The sequence below is a fragment of the Neofelis nebulosa genome, chromosome 13 (genome assembly GCF_028018385.1).
Source record: "Neofelis nebulosa isolate mNeoNeb1 chromosome 13, mNeoNeb1.pri, whole genome shotgun sequence".
In the NCBI taxonomy this organism is placed as follows: Eukaryota; Metazoa; Chordata; class Mammalia; order Carnivora; family Felidae; genus Neofelis; species Neofelis nebulosa.
The window spans coordinates 91,663,005-91,681,954 of record NC_080794.1 but is presented as its reverse complement, the minus strand read 5'-3'; the positions used below and the strand labels follow the sequence as shown (position 1 = coordinate 91,681,954).

The 18,950-nt window shown below is 59.0% G+C and overlaps 1 long non-coding RNA gene across 1 annotated transcript; it reads right to left on the bottom strand.

Annotated features, from left to right (window-relative positions):
- Positions 1-201: 201 nt before the first annotated feature.
- On the bottom strand, positions 202-3,873 carry LOC131493610 (uncharacterized). Its single transcript, XR_009252782.1, has 2 exons — positions 3,699-3,873; positions 202-1,323 (listed from the first exon to the last, which is right to left on the bottom strand). It is a non-coding gene; the product is annotated as an uncharacterized LOC131493610 (long non-coding RNA).
- Positions 3,874-18,950: the final 15,077 nt, after the last annotated feature.

Sequence of the window (18,950 nt, the reverse complement as noted above, 5' to 3'; positions counted from 1 at the left end):
CCTTAATCAACCGCATTTGGTGAGTACACACCTCTTTCCTCTTTTCTCTGAGCTCTGTGTGCAGTGGGTCCTGCCCCCGTGACGTGCACCAGCAAATGGGAAAGCACGAGCTGTAGCGAGAGCATGGACGAGAAAGCGAGCAAACACGTGATGAATGATCTCACTGAGCTGGAATCATTTAATAGCAAGATACCATTCTAGTAAGTTTTTTAAACATTTATTTACTTTCAGAGAGACAGAGACAGATTGTGTGAGCAAGGGAGGGGCAGAGAGAGAGAGAATCCCAAGCAGGCTCCACACTGTCAGCTCAGAGCCTGACTAGAGGCTCCATCCCACCAACTGTGAGATCATGACCTGAGCCCAAATCAGGAGCGGACGTCTGACGGACGGAGCCCCCCAGGTGCCCCGAGAGACCATCCTATTAAGTTTTTATGTCATTCTGAGCAGTGGCCTGTTCGAAATCAAACCTCACTACTCATACACACGGAATATTCCGAGTGAAATTATTTTCCGGTGATCTGAGCTTGCCGACCAGCCACATGTTTGCTTGGGGGGATCCTCACGGACTACTTACAGTCGACAGTACTGTTTCCCTTGTTTTAGAGGAAACGTGCGGAAATCCCAGTGTGCCGCAGTCCGTGGCTGACAGTGGCCGGTGGCTCCGGGAGCGGGACGCAGTCGGTCGGTGCAGGACTGAGTGTGACACCTGCGCTGACACCGGGCTCTCCTTCTGGTGGGAGCAGGCCCACAACAGCCCGCGGCGAAAGGGAAGCGGGCACCGAGGCGCCCGCCTCCCGGGACCCTTCACTCTCAGGCCTGGACTGGGCGTGAGGGCGGCAGGAGATCATGGGGAAGAGTGGGATGGGAGCCTTGGGGCGCAGGGAGGGGAGGCAAGGCCTGGATGGCCAGGGAGGCCTGGGGACGCAGGGGGAGCAGAGGCTTGGCTGGCCATCCGCCCGCCCGCCCTGGACAGAGGGAGACCCGAGCTGGGAGGGGGCTGTGGAGGACGCCAGAGCCCCGCAGCAGGTCCCAGAGGCACAGCACCGTCCATCCATCCAGGTGGCAGGAGGCAAGAGTCCTGCACAGACTGGGGGGCAGACCTGTCCACACGTCACGTCAGCCCGTTCCTGGCGAGATCCAGGTAGAGGCCGCCGAACCGTCAAATCAGGGGACTCTGTTGGCACTGAAAGCCGTCCCTTGGTGAAGGCGTGTGTCTCTTTTCACTGTATTTATATCCTCGTGTTGAAGAGTGGAGGTGTCCGCAAATGTGTGCTGCTGTATCCAGGCTAGAGTCACTCCGTCTCTATTTTAGAGCTAGTTTTTCTGAGTCCAAAAAAAGAAATAGAAGAAAAACAGAGAGTTGATCACTACACCCTCTGAAATAGTTTTTCGTACATTTGAGGACAATTACTAAATCACTACTGAAGCCCCGTCTGCTTGGGGCTGAATGTCATCCTGGCTGGTCCCTGGTGTGTGTCATTCTTTTAGGGTAATCTGCAACGCCAGACCTCACCCCTGTTACAAATGCAATGTGCTTTCAAAGCTCTTTCTGTTTAAGGTATTTGCTTATCTCTAGCCAGTAATACCTTATGAAACAGGTTCACTCGTGAAAACAGTGATGGCTTGGGTATAATTATAATGAAGAGAGCCAGAAACTCCTCCTCACTCACACCAACCACTTTAATTCACCATTTGTGTGTAACTAAGGATAATTCAAGTCTCATAAGAAAAATTAGTAAAAATCAAATATTTATTTTCTGGTTATATCTATTTTTTTTTGCCTCCTCAACTAAATGGGAATGTATCATTAGTAATATTAAGAGAATTCTGATATTATATAATACATTCTTTTGTTTGGTTGAAATCATTTCTTATCCTTTCAATCATAAAATTAAAATATGTGGGGCTCCTGGGTGGCTCAGTTCGTTAAGTGTCTGACTTTAGCTCAGGTCATGATCTCGTGGTGCATGAGTTCGAGCCCCGAGTCAGGCTCTGCACTGACAGCTCAGAGTCTGGAGCCTGCTTCAGATTCTGTGTCTCCTTCTCTCTCTGCCCCTCCCCCACTCACACTCTGTCTTTCTCTCTTTCAAAAAGCAAAAATGAACTATTGGGACCTCATCAAGACAAAAAGCTTCTGCACTGCAAAGGAAACAACCAACAAAACTAAAAGGCAACCAACGGAATGGGAAAAGATATTTGCAAATGACATATCGGATAAAGGGCTAAATGGGAAAAGATATTTGCAAATGACATATCGGATAAAGGGCTAGTATCCAAAATCTGTAAAGAACTCACCAAACTCCACACCCGAAAAACAAATAACCCAGTGAAGAAATGGGCAGAAGACATGAATAGACGCTTTTCTAAAGAAGACATCCAGACGGCCAACAGAGACATGAGAAGGTGCTCAACGTCGCGCCTCATCAGGGAAATACAAATCAAAACCACACTCAGATATCACCTCACACCAGTCAGAGTGGCCAAAATAAACAAATCAGGAGACTCTAGATGCTGGAGAGGATGTGGAGAAACGGGAACCCCCTTGTACTGTTGGTGGGAATGCAAACTGGTGCAGCCACTCTGGAAAACAGTGTGGAGGTTCCTCAGAAAATTAAAAATAGACCTACCCTATGACTCAGCAATAGCACTGCTAGGAATTTACCCAAGGGATACGGGAGTACTGATGCTTAGGGGCACTTGTACCCCAATGTTTATAGCAGCACTCTCAACAATAGCCAAATTATGGAAAGAGCCTAAATGTCCATCAGCTGATGAATGGATAAAGAAATTGTGGTTTATACACACAATGGAATACTACGTGGCAATGAGAAAGAATGGAATATGGCCCTTTGTAGCAACGTGGACGGAACTGGAAGGTATTATGCTGACTGAAATAAGTCAGACAGAGAAAGACAGATATCATATGTTTTCACTCATATGTGGAATTTGAGAAACTTAACAGAAGACCATGGGGGAAGGGGAAGGGGGGAAAAAGAAGAGGGAGGGAGGCAAACCATAAGAGACTCTTAAGGAATGAGTACAAACTGAGGGTTGATGGGGGTGGGGGAGAGGGGAAAGGGGGTGATGGGCATTGAGGAGGGCATCTGTTGGGATGAGCTACTGGGTGTTGTATGGAAACCAGTTTGACAATAAATTATATTTAAAAAATTTTAAAAATTAAATTAAATTAAATTAAGAGACGTTAGTCTCAAAACAAGCCTTTATGCTAATGCAAAGATTCTTATATGTCCTTCAGTGAAGTTTCCTTTTTTTTCCCCAAAAAATATTATACACACTTCTTAAATGTATTTCTGGGTATTTTAATCTTTTGTGCTGTCATTAGGAACATGACTGTCTTCTCACACATATTTCAAAGTAGTGTAGTCTGTAAACAGAAAGGCTATTTCATCTAAATGTACATTTAACAGTTAAGAACTGTCACTTCTGGTTTTTTCTCTGCAATAACTTACTAGACATTCTCTTGGACTTTTCAAGCAGGCAATCACATTAACAGGTTTGAAATGAAGGTTTTAATGTTATTTAAAGCTAAGTTAGGATACACCCGAACATGGAAAATATGCGACAGATTTTTTTCAAGCCACAAACAGATTTAATTAAACTGTTAAGTTTTTGAAATATGAGTCAAGTAAAATATTTGCTTTATGACATGTCCTATCACAATTATTTAGATGATGTACCTTGGGGCGCCTGGGTGGCTCAGTCAGTTAAGCGTCCGGCTTGAGCTCAGGTCATGATCTCACAGTCCGTGAGTTCGAGCGCCACGTCAGGCTCTGTGCTGACAGCTGGGAGCCTGGAGCCTGCTTCCAGTTCTGTGTCTCCCTCTCTCTCTCTGTCCCTCCCCTGCTCATGCTCTGTCTGTCTCTGTCTCAAAAATAAATAAAAACATTAAAAAAAATTTTTTTAAATAAATAAATAAATAAATAAATAAATGATGTACCTTGAAGGGTGAACCGCTTGAAGCAACTCACTGAGAGGGCCCCCCCTTCCCCCCCCCCCCCCGGCCCACACCGCACGCAGACGGAGCTCTGCCCGTGGCGCCCGCAGCACAGGAGTTTTCACTGCTGCCGTGCGGGCCGCAGACTCCTCCTTCCAGTGCTGCCGGAGGCTGGCAGGAGACCCTGACCCCAGTCCAGCTGCAGAACCACAGGTGGTCCCGTTGCCCACTCTGTGGCCGGGACCCCACCCTCCGACCTTAAAGTGGCTCTAGGAGCGGCTCCTGCAATGCTTGTGTTCGTTAAAAGATCCATTCAGAACTCAAAGTCGGCTTAGCAACTGCAGATTCGGCCTCTTCCAGCCGAAGGCCGGGAAACAAACCAGACAGGAGTCCCTGGAATTCTGGGGAATAACGAACCACGCCCCCGCCCCCGTCCTGGTGCTCGGAACCTTCCGGGCCCGCTTCTCTCTGCGGCCGAGCCACCCCAGAGCAGGCACGCCCCGCACCTGCTCCCTGACCTGGCTTCCCAGCACCCCTGCTTCCTCCATCTGGACACCCACGGCCGGCAGTGCCTTGGCAAGGACACGGGAGAGGAGGCCAGGCCTGCAGGGGGGAAGGCACAGACTCGGCCCAGGGCAGACTGGGGAGGCACGTGGCAGGGCTGGCTGGGGCTGGAGCGGGGTCCCCCCAGAGCTCAGAGACTGAACCCGCAGGAATACGCGGGCGGCCATGCTTCTAAACACACGCACGAGTCAGAGAAAGCCTGTGGTCCTGGTTCCAGGTAAACGGCTGTTCCTTTGGCAAGACTTTCTCAGCCTGGTTCCTCACCCAGGCTGCAGACCACAGACAGCGGTTCCTGTGACGGTCCCCATCTCTCCTAGGGCGAGCCTGAGCCCTTGTCCTCTTGGGAAAGAGTCATAACTCCTGACACGGCAGCCGCACACAGGACTCTTCTCCCGCTGACCCAGGAGAGAGAGGGACACAGACCTGCCTCTTGGCCTGTCTGTCCCTCGGAGTCCACCGGGCTCCTCCCAGGGCCGCGGCAAGGATGCCCAGCTGACTCTGGGACACCCACCTCCTTCTCACGGCCAGTTTCCTGAACAGGAACGGAGCCAGCACGGGACCACCCCTGCACTGCCGGCTGGGGGCCCTTGGGGGTCCTGGAGGTGCCGGGCCCCCTGCCCCTCAAGGACCCCTCTCCCCTCGTCCGCTCCTTCCACAGACCGTGCAGGTCCCAGGGGGCTTTGCTGCCCGTGCTTGGGGGCCGAGGGCAGCAAGCTGTGAGACCAGATGGGCTGGAACCCCTTCCAGCAGCTACCGCATGTGCAGAGGAAGCTGTCTGAAGAGGCAAAGAAGAGGCCAGGCCGCCTGAAAAGACAAGAAAGAGGAGCCAGAGGGACAGAGAGACAGGGACAGGCCAACAGAGCCTGAGAGAGCTGGAGACAGAATGAGACGGAGGCCAGGGCCAGGGGCCCTGATGGCATCTGAGCCCTGCCCGGGACCCCGGGCCCGGGCTTTGGGGAGCCCAACTTCCTCTGGGTCTGCTGCACCCCGACTGCTCCTGCAGGCCGGCGCCGGGTCTGAGACATGTTGTCCGGTCCCTCCTCAGGGGACACAGCCCAGGGTGACCCTCACGCATGGGGCTCCTTGTGCAAGTTGGGAGCACGGAGACAGTGACAGCATCACTCTGGGGATTCTCATGGTGACCCAGGTCAGGCTGGAAGGGGGCTGGGGGCCGAGGCTGGTGGAGGAGGGGCCAGAGGTGAAGCACCGATATTAGTCAGGTACGTCAGGAAATACTCATGAGACTGTAAACAAAACCTTCCCAGAAGAGAATTTGAGCCAAGGGAGGGGACCTGCTTAGTGGGTGAGCCACGTCTGTGCCAACTCTGGAGGGGGCATCGGCTGAGAGCCCGCAAGGTGTCCCCCGGGTGTGGGTAGGTGACAGGGTGGAGAACGTTCCCGGTCCTGCACGGTGAGGGCAGGGACGGCCTGTGAGGGCCATGGTGGCACAGCCCAGGGCAGGAAGGATGGGAAGAAACGCCCTGGCCGTCCTCTCCCTGGCCCACCCCGCCCGGACCCGCATAGAGGTCAGGACGCAAGCCTGGGGCCGTGGGGCCAGAGCGGAGGGGAGCGTGGACAGGGGTGGGTAGATGGAGCCCAGGTCACCACCCCGAGATCCTGAAGCTGCTGTCCAGCCCTGCGATTGGACTGAGAAGGGCCCCTGTGTTCCACAGGCTCGCCTACAGCTGCACAGGATGAGCTGGGCCCTGGGGTCATCCGGCTCTGTTGGGGGGAGGGCAAGGCTTCATCCTTGCTGGGGAGGACCCCCTTCCCCCCAAGGAGTCACCGGGGTCAGCAGCCCCGGGGTGGTGGGTTTTCCTGCAGAGTTGGCCGGAAAGGGGCTTCTGCTTACGTTAGCCCACACGAAACAGTGATGGCTTGACTCTGAGGACTAGTTCCAGTGCGTTCCTTTCCCTGTAGGCCGTTCTTCCAGGAAGCCCGAGTCAGGGCACTGCCATAGGACCGACTCAGGAGCATGCCCAGGACATGGGTGTGGGATGGCCTGTCCCACAGGACTCAGCTCCTGGCAGCCCCACCAGCCCCTAACCTTGCTCCAGCTCAGGCGGGAGCGTGGAACCTTCCCTCGACTCTCCTGCTTACCTGGCAGAAACCCGCTCCCAGGCCAGGCCACCTCGGCAGGGACCCCGCTCCTCCTGGGCAGTGGGGCCACGCCCTCCCTCCGTGATCTGGGCTGGCATGGTACTGCCCTCTCTTGGGGCTCCCCACGGACTCTGGTGTCCTGGTTCTTAGAGGCCCTCTCGGCAGCCGCAGGCCCCATCAACAGGCTCTTAACTGAGTCACAGGAGGGACCTTCCTGAGCTCCCAGGGGGCATGGCCATTCTCCCCTTCCCGGCAGGCCCGGGTGCAGCCCAGCAGCGGGGGCCATCAGGCTTCAGGCCCTGCACCCAGGCGTGTGCACAAGGGCCAGGGAGTGCAGCCCCTGGGGCAGACCAGACAGAGAGCAGGGGACCGGCTCTGGGCCGGCACCACCAGGCATACTGGCCCCGAAGCCACCGAGTGGGGAAGGGAGGAAGAGGAAGCTGACTGGGGAGACGAGTGGCGGGCGTCAACCAAGGGCCACTGCCTCTTGCCTCCAGCCCCCATCCTCGGGGGGTCATGGGTCCCAGGGCAGGAGGGGGACAGGGAGGGAGGCGGGGCACAGGACCCAACAGCCTGCTGACGCTCGGCCACCCTGGTGAGGCTCTCAGCCCTGTGTGGTTGGTGGCCTGAGGGCATCCGGCCAGGTCTGCACAGACCCTCCCGGTGCCCCCCTCCCATGCCCACAGCTGGCCTGAGTGTGGTCAGACTGGTTCTGCCCGCTCCAAACTGGCTTCAGGTGTCACGGCTTCCAGGCAGCCTGGGGAGCCTCCTCGGTGAGGTCCGCCCGGCCACTACTGTGACCTGCACGGTCAGGGGCTCATGCGCACCTGTTGCCTGCACCTGCAGAATCTCAGGGCCCCCCCTCCTGTACTGGCCATGTTTGGGGGGGGCCTGAGGTGCCCCAGGGAACTCTGCTGGACTCCAGCCTGAAGCCCAAGGGCGTCTTGTCCACTTTCCTGTGGACAGGAAGGCAGAGCTGGCCCGGGACACGGCCCTCAGGAAAGTGAGCTGCCAGGGGTCCCCGGGCAGCCTGGCTCTCCTGAGTGAAGGGCAAGGTTCCCGGTCGGGGGCATCCTGGCCTGATGGGGTGGGGCTCCAGGTGCGGCCTTGGGCAAACAACTGTACTTCTGGGCCTCAGTTTCCCCACCTGTGGAGTGCTGTGCGATATTAGACTGGGCCCCCAGGGCCGTTACAAGGACAGTAGCGTGCAGGTGAGGACCACAGCCAGGGTCTGGCCCAGGGACCCAGGGTTTGTTGGGGACAGTCCTCAGTCTGAGTTCACGGCTGTGCAAACGGTTGTGAGCGAGCCGGCCGCTGCACACGCAGCCCTCTAGTCCACGCACAGGAAAGTCACCTGACTTTCAAAACATGAGCATCGCAACCCAAAGTTACATAAAAAGGAGAAGCGCTTTCTGGCTGAGCGCGTCCTCCTGACAGCCCCCCCTTCCCCGCCTGGCAGTGCAGGGCCAACCCTCTAACCTCGGAAAAGGCTCCAGGCTATTTTAAGCACGGACTTAAAAAGTAAAAGCAGCTGTGAAGTGAAAAGTTTTAGGAACATTTCCATTTCCTGGAGTGATGGAAGGAGAGCCTGGCCCGTGGGCCCGGGGAACAGAAGCCTCTGCTGGCAGAGCGCGGGCGTCCGGGCCCCCAGCAGCCAGAACGCGGGCGTTGGGCATGGCGCGTCCTGGCCTCAGGCAGGCAGCCCGGTCTGGCGGGTGTGTGAGTGCCGAGTTTCGGTGATTCATCGGGGTGGGGGCGCTGGGCAAAGGCGGGCGTGGCTGCAGGCGGGGACTCAGCTAGGGGAGGATGGCCCGCCCCTCCCCTCCCGTGGCCAGCCCTGCAGTGGGCCTCAATCCTCCCAGGCCAGAGGCCTCGTTGGACCCCCGAGAACCTTCCAGCGTTCCTCTGCTGCCCAAGGCACGGCACCGGCCCGGGGAGAGGGGGCTGCCCACATGCCCAGGCTGCCATGAGGGGGTCTGCAGGACCAGGGGTCCCACACCACTGTGCCCACCTGGCTTGGGGCCCGCTGTTGCCTCTGCACGGGCCCACCCCGTCCCCTCAGTCCTGGGCTGCGGAGGGGCCGGCAGAGTGGTCATGGAGGTAGCCCCTTACCTCCTGGTCTGTGTCCTCAGTCTCCCTCTCTCTCTTTGTGGCCTTTACCCCAAGGCTGCAGGGTCCAGTGGCGGGCCTGGCCATGTCCGACGTCAATAGGGCTGGACGTCTGGACACAGACCGCAGGGCTCCGTGTAGGGGCATCTCCCAGGGGAGATCCCAGCAAGAGTGTTCCGATAAGGGGTGGTGCTGAGGGTCCCGTCTCTGGGGTCTGAAGGGCTCCTACAGGTGCAAGCCCAAATGCCCCACCTGGCTGTGCTCAGAAAGGGATACCAAACAGGTGGGATCCCACCCGTGGAGACAGCTTGGGGTCCTTGAAGGCCTCTTCAAGGTCCCTGCCTCTGGTCCCGGGCCTACCCTATTTAAACCTGACTGTTGGACTTGACTGTTGTGGGGAGCGGGCTCTTTGCCAAGCAACCCTCCGTCCCACCCTGACCCCAAGTGTCCACAAGAACCTGGACATCGTCTGCTCCAAGGACCTGGGCCCTATCCTGGGGAGAGACACACAGCCCTCACTGCTTGGTGGGCGGCCTGCTGGTCCATCTCCTGGGGGATCCAAGCACCTACCACAATCGTGGGAGCTGTTCCCCTCAAGGCCAGAGGAGGGGAGGGAGGTTCCCAGGCTTAGCAAGGGCCAGGGGAGGCGGGAAGGAGGGAGGAGCAGAGAAGAGGGAGGGGAAGGAAAGGGAGGAGGGAGCAGGGGGAGGGAGGGAAAGGGGGTGGAAGCTCGGGTAAGTGAAAGGGAACACGGCCTCCCAGGGTTCTGGTCCCAACGTGGAGTGTCTAAAGCAGATGAAGCACTCCAGCAGGAAGTCTGTCTACACCCCCCAGCGGGTCTTGTCTGTACCCGTCCTGCTCCCCAAACTGCTGTGCAAAGCCCCCACCCCCCGGAGTTCTGGGGAAGCCCAGCCACCCTCCTTCTTCCCAGAGGCCCCGGGGCCCAGTGCTCAGCCGCAGGCCTGGCCAGCGGGGGTGGGGGTGGCCGGGACGAGCACAGGGCAGCCAGTGGATGCTGCTGCGGACCCGCGAACCGGTGCAGACGGCCCGCGGAGGAGGTGCCCCCGCTGGCCCCAGGGCTCTGTCTGCCCCGCGCCACCTGCCTGGGGTGCGACCTGCGGGCCAGACCTGGCCTGGGCAGAATACGTGCCTCTTTGTCTGCCTCTCATCACCCCAAATCAGCTGTCTCTTCTCAAAGGTCGGCCTTTATTTGGAGCAAAAAGATAAATGTGAAGTTTAATTTTCTCCTTAGGGCGGGGTGGGCGAGTGGGTGTGGCCCCCCTGCCCCATCTCCCCCCAGCCCTGCTCACCCCTGACTCTAACCTACACTCCCTCCTGAAGCGTTTGCTCAGCCTGCCCGCGCACATGTCTACCCCTGCCTGGCGGACGGAAAACTGCCCCGACTGGGCTCCAGCAGCGGGTGCCTGTCATTCGGCTGGTGTCGCAGTAGCATGTGGCTCCCCCGGTCCCGGCACTGGGCAGCTCACGTGGGATGGTGGCCGTCTCAGGGTCACCTTCTCTGCGGCCCCACTGAAGGGGCCACGCCGTTCCCCGGGCTTCAGCTGCAGGACAGGGCTGGGCCCGGGCAGCCAGTCCGAGGGACTCAGGACTGTGTGTGGGGCAGGCCCCCTGGGAAGTGGTGCTTCCAGGGCACCAGCCGGAGATCGGGGGGCAGAATTCCTGCTTACCCCTTGGCTTTTTGGGAATTCAGCGTCATTGGTGATATACTTCGATGGCAGCTGGAAGGGACATTCGCAGGTGGCCACATGGGTATGTGACGTCAGCAGCACTGTGCTGTGGGCAGCTTCAAGCCCCTGTGCCGGCGGCCCCTCACCAGTGTGACCCAGGTGTGACAGGCTCACCCCGATTCTGGGGTCAGTCGCTCGTCCGCACCCGCACAGACCGCACCCGTCCCCCTGCAGAACTGTCCCCTGCATGCCGAGGGGACCTCCTGGAGAGCATTGGCTGATGACGAGACAGCTGGACAGTCTTCCCCATGTGTGCAGCCCTGAGAAGTGGGCACTCGGGATCACAGTCACGGAGACCTCGGGAGGGCTCTGTGTCCCCTGAGGCAGACAGACAAACCCTGGCTCGTGGCCTTGCAGCCCACAGATTCCTTTCTCATCTTCGTCGTAAGGTCTGGGAGGCGAACGTGGAAATGGTTTCTTCTCTCACAATGTGTGACGGCCTTTCCAGACACCCCACTCTGGGGTCAGGGGTGAACCTGAACCCCCCCAGGCCTGGCCGGCCTTGCTCTCTCCTCTGGACCTCGAGAGGTCGGGCCCCTGCCTTGGAGGGTGGAGTCCCAGCCCCAGCTGTGAGCTCCCAGGATATCACTGTCCTCAGGTGGCCCCTGTGCTCGGGGACTGAGCCCCGTGGGCACCATCATGACCACCTTGTCTTGAACCCCCAGAAGCTGGCACCTCTCTGGGTATCATGCAACACCCATGGCCAAAGTGCCCCTTTGGTCACTTGACCTCGTTAGTGTTTGGTAGGTCGCAGCCGTGTCTCCCCCAGCCCAGGGACGTTCGGGCACAGGCACTCTGGGGAAGTTCCTGTCTCCTCGGGCTTCCTGAGGAGCCTGGGCCGGGCCGCCCGCCTCCAGGACCTCACTGTGTTTCTGTCCAGAGAGGCAGAGGGTGGCTCTGCCCCAGGACATCCGGCTCACTTTCCCTCTGAGTCCGGAAGCTAGTTAGTTCTGGAGCACCGGCACCTTCCTGCCCCACTGCTGCGTGGACGCGGCTCTAACACCAGAGGTGACCCCATGCAGGTGGGAGAGCACCAGCCAGCTCTGGGGTGAGGCTGGGGTCCGGCCCTCGGGTAGGCGCCCCTCCCAGGGGTCTCTGGCACTGGAGGATGCTGGGGCTCTGGGGTGAGGCTGGAGGCCGTGCCGGCCAAGTTGGAAGTCCTGGGCTGGATGGGAGGAGGGGGTTGTGATGGGTGGAGGACCCTGCAGGCGTGCCCTTGGGTCAGCGCCCCCATCGTCCGGGGCGCAGGGGTTCACTGGAGAGTTTCCGAGAGAGGGGCTCAGAGCACGGGCTTCTTAGCCCGGGCTTGGCTCCCATGGGGTAGCCCCCAGCGGCCACTCGCTCCTTCCCCAGCAGAAGGACTGTCCCGAGGGCCACGACACTATGTGAATGGGTCACGGTAACCAGGAGAGGTGCTGGCCTGACGGCCGTTTCTCCTCTGAAAACAAACTCCGGGCGTGGGTGTTTGGGGAACTCCTGCACCCTGAGATGGCTCAAACTCCTGCAGGCTCCGAGGCTGTGACTTCTCTCCTCGGGTGACCAAAATGACCTCTGGGGATGGGGTGCGGGGCCAGCTTCCTGGGGCGTGGGCTGGACAGTCCCACAGGACACCAAGCTCAGAGGGACCCCCTGCTTGTCTTGAAATTCTGGATCATTTTCACTTGACCCCCACATGAGCCTGTTCTTCAGGGGGCACTCTGACCCGTGTAAAGGGCCAGGGGCCTCCCTGTGGGGCGCCCCCGGGGAGCCGAGGAGAAAGGGTGTCCGGTGGGAGGAACACAGGCGCAGGGACTCCGGCCTCTGGGCCCAGAGAGGGATGGGCCTGAGTGTCCAGGCGGCCCCACCACCCCTGACCACGTCCCTTCCTCCTCAGAGAAGGGAGCCCGCCCAGGAGGGGCTCTGTCCCAGCCTAATAATAACTCCCAGCCTGGCCCCAGCCGCTGGCTATTTTTAGAGCCCCTAACCCAGCCCCCACGTGACTCAGCGAGGCCTCAAGCGGGGATGAGAAAGTCTCAGGATGGCCCGTGGCCAGGGCGCTCCAGGCAGACGGGCGGGCGTGGGCAGTGGGGGGCCCAGAAGCAGGCCAGGCCTTCAGAGGAGGCTCCCGCCTCCACCCGCGCGCCCCACCCCTCTCTCCCTCCCTCCCTCTCTCCCTCCCTCCCCGGCAACGGCAATGGCTCCCCCACCCCCACCCTCCAGCCAAGCATGGAAAATCTGATGTCAGAATTCCAGCCTTGGCAAAGAATGCTGACCTTCTCCTCCTGGGGAGTCATGGGCCTAAGGGGCTGGGCCTGGGTCTCCCCTCCTCCAGGTGTCCCCAAGCACCCTGGGGGCCACTGCCCTCCTCCCCTCTCTGACACCCCGGTGTGGCCGGCATGAGCACCTGAAGGCCCCACCCTGCGTGTCCCAGGCTGGTCCTGCCCCCAGGAGCCCGGTCTGTCTGTCCATCTGTCTGGCCAGGCCGCTGTTACTGGAAGGGTTTCTGGGGCGGGTCGCCCGGCTGAGTGGAGCAGTGGGCGGGGGGCACTGCGCTGCCCAGTAGCGCTGAGGGCCCCGACCCTGTCCAGTCCTTGAGGAAGTGTCTGCAGGATGGGGGGGGGGGGGCAGTGGGAAGAGCGAGAGAGCTGTGGACATGCACGTGAGCGTGCCCTGTGTCCCGGTGTGAGCGTGTGCGTGTGTTTCAGTTCTGGTGTGAGAGTGCGCGTGCACGTGTGTGAGTGCATGCCCACATGTGCACGTGTCTATGCATGCGTGTGTGCGTGTGAATGCACGGGCAGGTGAGCACGCTCGTGTGGACACACGTGTGCATGCACGTGCTGTGTGATGCACGCGCACGTAGGGCACGTGTACACAAACGTGTGTGTGCACATGCGTACGTAGGACCTTTGGTCCCTTCCCAGTAGACTGACTTTCTTCAGCACCTTCTGGCCAAGGGGAAGCGCCCCGAGCCGCGTCCCCAGTAGCTGCCCTGCGGGTCCCACCCAGCCAGAGCCGTGCTGCCAGCTGAGGGGCAGGGAGGGGGCGAGGGCGGGGCTCCCTGTGCTTTGGGGGTCCCCCTCCGGGATGGGGGAGGCCGAACGGAGGGGCTACCCGGAGCGGGGGTTGTGAGTGGACTTGCTGAGGGTCCCGGCTGGAAAGGGCAGGCCTCAGGAGACCTGGCAGGTCCGGTGGCTTTGGGCCGCCGTCACCTCAGGGAACACAGGTGCAGACACCCGGCAAGGGCCCCCCCGCCCCCGCTTCCTGAGCGCCCCCCAAGTGTGGGGTTGCCTTCCCGCTGGGGGGTGTCTGTTGTCACTCACTCCCCAGAACGCGATGTTAACCTTGGACTCACAGCCTCCGGCTCTCCGTCGTTTGCTTTCTCTGCTTGGAGCGTCAGGACGCTGTTGTGTTTAGGGAAGACACTGCTTCCCGGGACGGATAATAGCGGCCGTGGCACCTTGTGGATCCTGTGTCTTCCTACTCCCGAGGCCTCAGCGGGACGAGGGAAAGTGAAAAGGTTTGTAAAAGCCATTTTCTGGAATGAAAGTATTATGCTGGTTTTCGTTGACTTCAGAATCACTTGGAAAAAGGTTTTCATTTAAAATATTTGGCTGCCTGTCCTCGCGCGGACTTCCTCCCAAACCCCCCACCACCCGCGGACGGGGGTGGGGGAGGAGCCCGGAAACGCACCCCACCCGGCCCTGCAGGAACCTCTGTGGCTGGTGCACATGGACGGGAAGCCACCTGGGAGTCCACCTCCTCTGGCCACGTGCCAGCCCCCTCGGCCTCCGGGTCGGGACCCCCAGCCCATGCCCACCAGAAACCTGAGCGGCCCTCACGGCTGCGGGGATCCCAAGGGCCCCTTGAGGCTCCGTCCCCAGCACATCCCTGTGACCTCAGAGGGCAGGGGACCTCCCCTCCATTCATGCGGACCCAGGGCCGAGCGGGAGCCATGGACACTGGGCCTGGAAGACAGAGGACACCCCAGATGCGGTCCCCCAGGGGTTCCCTGCAGCGGCCCTAGTTGGGGGGGCCCTAGCAGCCCCCAGGGAGGGACCCAAACCAGACCCCAGTCCTGCCACTGGTGGACACGGGATGGAGCCCTGTGTGCACATGTGTGCACCCGCACACACACACACACACACACACACACACAGCATACGCACATGCCACCTGCATGCACACAACATACACACACGCGTGCAGCACACATGTATACAACATGCACAACCACACAGCCCACACACATCACAGAGCCCGGAAACTGTCCTGCATACGGGACGAGGAATGAACGGCATCTGTCTCTCTGATGATCACACAGAAGGACAAACCTGCAGACGGGAAGGAGACTGAGGCATCCGGGGAGTCAGACAGCGCGGAGGAGCCGCAGGCGGGCGGGCCGCTGGGGGGTGCACGCCGCAGAGGGAGCAGGAAGGGCACACAGGCCCTGGGCCCTGAGGAACAGGCTTCAGGCCCTCAGGCAGACCCTCCGGAGTCCGGACACGCACCTGCCACAGCCCGTCCGCGGGGACAGGGGGTCACGTGCTTCGGCCAGCTCTCGGTGGATGAAGGAGAGCCCAGTCTTCAGTCGCAAGGCCGAAATAATTGTCTTGCCAGGGCACCTGGGGGCTCAGTCGGTTAAGCGACCGACTCCGGCTCGGGTCATGATCTCACGGTCCGTGAGTTCGAGCCCCGCGTCGGGCTCTGTGCTGACAGCCCGGAGCCTGGAGCCTGCTTCGGATTCCGTGTCTCCCTCTCTCTCTGCCCCTCCCCTGCTCGTGCTCTCTCTCTCTCTCTCTCTCTCTGTCTCTCGAAAATTAACATTAAAACAAAATTTTTTTAGAAATAGTAATTGTCTTACAAAAGACCACGTGTCACACAAAGCACACACTTGTTTGCAAGTCCGTGTTAGGTCTTTGTAACATTTGTTCGTGCGTATAACAGACCTCATAAAACCTCAAGAATGCCGAGAAAATGCTTTTGTCGGGACCACATTTTTTTCACCTTGGTGACAAGACTGGCCGTGAAGGAGAGCGCGTGGTAAGGACCCCTCAGCAACGTGGGCCGTGCCTGTCACTTCCCCCGACAGGGGACGGCCCGCAGCACTCACAAGGGAGGGACCCCGGATGGACCCGGCACGGACGGAGCCCCTCCTCACGCTGGGCTGGCCCAGCCCCCCTGGCTGCCACAGAGACCCCCGGCCACTAAGAATTTAAACAAATCCCCCAAACAGCTGCGGGCTCAAAGACGGGAGCACAGCCACAGCCAGAGCGCTTGGGACACCGTCAAGCTGCAGATACTGCTGGGGACAATCCCGGGACGTGTCAACAGCTCTCGCCAGGGGCACACCGCCAGCCTTCGGTCTTGTCACTGTGAGGGGAATGAAGGTCTATGCACCTTTCAACTCCCTTAGTTTTAAAGGGTAATAACAAGCAAACTGGGGGAAAGAACTGAGCGTCTCGTAAGCAAAAGCCGAAAAACCAGAAAACCTTCCAACTTGACCAATAATCCAACTGCTGGTGTGTGGGAAAAAATAGCAACAAAGAAAGAGACCCATGGCAAATAGAACCCAGAAAAAGAACAAGAATATAAACATGCAGAATTATATAACAATAAGACACACAGTTAAAATCTGAAAATCCAATGAAAGTATAAATGAACAGAATGGCCTCAAGAAGCATGAGAAAAACTGCACAGACCGGTCGATAACAACAGATTTCTGAAAAACCTGATTGCCTGGGGAATCTTTTCCAACACGTAAAGAACAAGCGATTCCCAAGCTACACAGACCTTTCTGAGAAAGTCTAGATACCTCCTAGTTCGATTTCTGAAGCCAGCGTAACTTCGATCAACACACAGAGCCTGGGCGGCTCAGTCGGTTAAGTCGGTTAAGCATCCGACTCTTGGTGTCGGCTCAGGTCATAATCTCACGGTTTGTGGATTCTGACAGCAGAGGCTGCTTGAGATTCTCTCTCTCTCTCTCTCTCTCTCTCTCTCTCAACGTCTCTCCCTGCCCCTCCCCCATTTGTGCACATCCCCCCCCCCCATCTCAAAAATAAATAAATAAACTTAAAAAAAATCTGAAACCGATTCGGAAAAACCTATTGGCCACCCAGATGCAAAAATCGTCACTGGAACACTAGCAGCTCAAAATCAAAAATGTGAGGAAGGGTAACTGCAGACCTCAGATTCCAAGTGGGTTTATCCCAGGGATGCAAAGACAGCTTAACATCGGGAAATGGATAAGCTCGATCATAGCCAGAGTCCGCAGAGAAATGTCGTTCTCTCCATAAAAGCCAACGTGGACAAAGTTGGAAATCTGCGCCCGAAAGTCTTAACAGACTCTGAGCGGAATACGTGGGGTGCTGCAGAGTGCCTGTCTGTCCGGGACAGTAGCTATCCTGGTAGAAGCTGGAACCCGCGGCGGGAGGCACCCCCACTGGCGGTCAGGTTGTGCAGCCTAGCACCTGAGCGGGAACTTCCCAGCAGGCTCTGGGCATCTCACAGTCTGCAGAGGAGCAAAGGGAGGTCTGGCCGTGGGGGTCGGGGCTGTTCCTGGGGAGCTCTGCCTCCAACAGACTCAGGTCCCCGTCTTGGCCACAAAGCTCGGATTCTGGTCCTCCAGCTGTGCCAGCCGTGGTCTGGAGAGCAGGGGTGGGCAGTCAAAACGCTGCTGTGAGGGGCCATCTTGGGAGAGGAGGCGGGAGGGGGGCTCTGCATGGACCTTGATTGTTTGGGGTCACCCCGCATGGTATTCTGCCTCTCTCCCTTTTCCAGTCCACACTGAGCTATGCAGATCATCAAAGCACCAGATTCTCCTGGCCGAGATGGGGAAGTGACCCCATGAGAGCCAATGAAGAATAACGAGGATTTTGCTGGGAATTCTGGACAAAATACGCTCATTGTTCCCTCGAGTCTGTACCTGTGGGAACGGTCTGGACCCGCTGCAGCCATCCTGTGACAAAGAAGACAGCTGTGCTAGAACATGGCTGTGCACTTAGAGACCAGACTGGGATGCTTGATCAAGCCAGACCTGAAGCTTAAGCCATGTGAACGCATACATACCCTTGAAGTTAATTTGGTCGTGTTTTCTGTCTTTTATAGCAAAGAGTCTTGGGGCACCTGGGTGGTTCAGTCCGTTAAGTGTCTGACTCTTCATCTCTGCTCAGGTCTTGATCTCAGGTCTTGAGTTCAAGCCCCACACCCGGGTCCACACTGGGCACGAAGCCCACTTATAATTAAGAGTCTAGACTGCCACAGGCTTCAATTACAACAGGACCTGTCCACACGCACCACTGTTGCCTAATGCCGTTCTGAAAATCCCAGCCATTTTTATTTCTATGTGACGGAACCATCATCACATAGAAGGACTTGACCCCCCAGATCCCAGATGATGGCAAAGCCCGGCTGGCACGCGGTGGGAGCCCTCTGCGAGTCATGGGCCATGACAAGCGTTCATCCTGGGAGGCGGGGAGCGCCCGAGGAGTGCCCCAGGCCTGGTGAGGGGACGCAGGGGCCCGCGGTGGTCTTTGCCCCCGATGCCCTGTGACAGAAGTAGCTTCTCTTCTTTCTGGGAACTGCACTTGGCACCCCCTGGGGACGTGCCCCGCGACCCGGCGTTGCTCCGTAGCTCGGAGAAGCCAACGTGCCAAGTGCCTTTGCGAGGGCTGCTGTCCCATGCGTGACACTTCTGTGAAAAATGACTTTTTTCCGTCGCTCCTTCCAGAACATGACCACTTCCTGTCCGCTGGAAGGGCACCTTCTGTCCAGGGGTGCACTGTCCTGTTTGGGAGGGGCCGTGGGGCTCGCTTTGCCTGCTGTCTTGGGATGTTACTGATTTTCCTGCCAGGTGCTCTCGCACACGCCTGCTCGTGGGAGCCTCACGCCCTCGCGTTCCACAGTCGGGGAGGCCACGGCTGGCTGACGTCACGGGGCCCCCGCCTCGCCGGGGCCCGCGGTCTCCCCCGCCTTCCGTGTGTCACTTCGGATCCGGTCTGGACCCCTCAGCCGTCCCGGGACCGGCAGGAAACGGCGTGCGCGCAAGCCTCCGGGACCGCAGCTCTAACAGGTGTTGGCCGGGCCAGGCCCAGCCCCCCTGTTCCCAGCAGCAGCCCCCGGGGCGCGGACCTGGGCGTGAGACCGAGTCCCGGTCTGTCGCCAGGAGAGGCAGGGCTGCTATTGTCCGTGACGCGTGGCCCGCGAGCTTCTGGGGGCGACGGTCCCCAGGCAGTGCCCAGGGGCGGGGCTGTGTGACCTGGGCAGGCAGACACACGAGTTTTGCCCTGCCCTCAGTGGGTCCCGGGCTTGGGCCACTCACAGTGCCGGGTCGTGGCCCGCGACCGCCCAGGTGGCCCCCGGGGGCCTGCCCGGGTGCACAGAGCAGGGCCCCTGCGCCTCCCAGAGGTCCCGCCCCGAAGACAGGAAACTGAAGCCAGGCTCGGCTGCCCCGTCGGGGCGCCACGGCAGGCGGCCACGGCAGGCGGCCACGGCAGCTC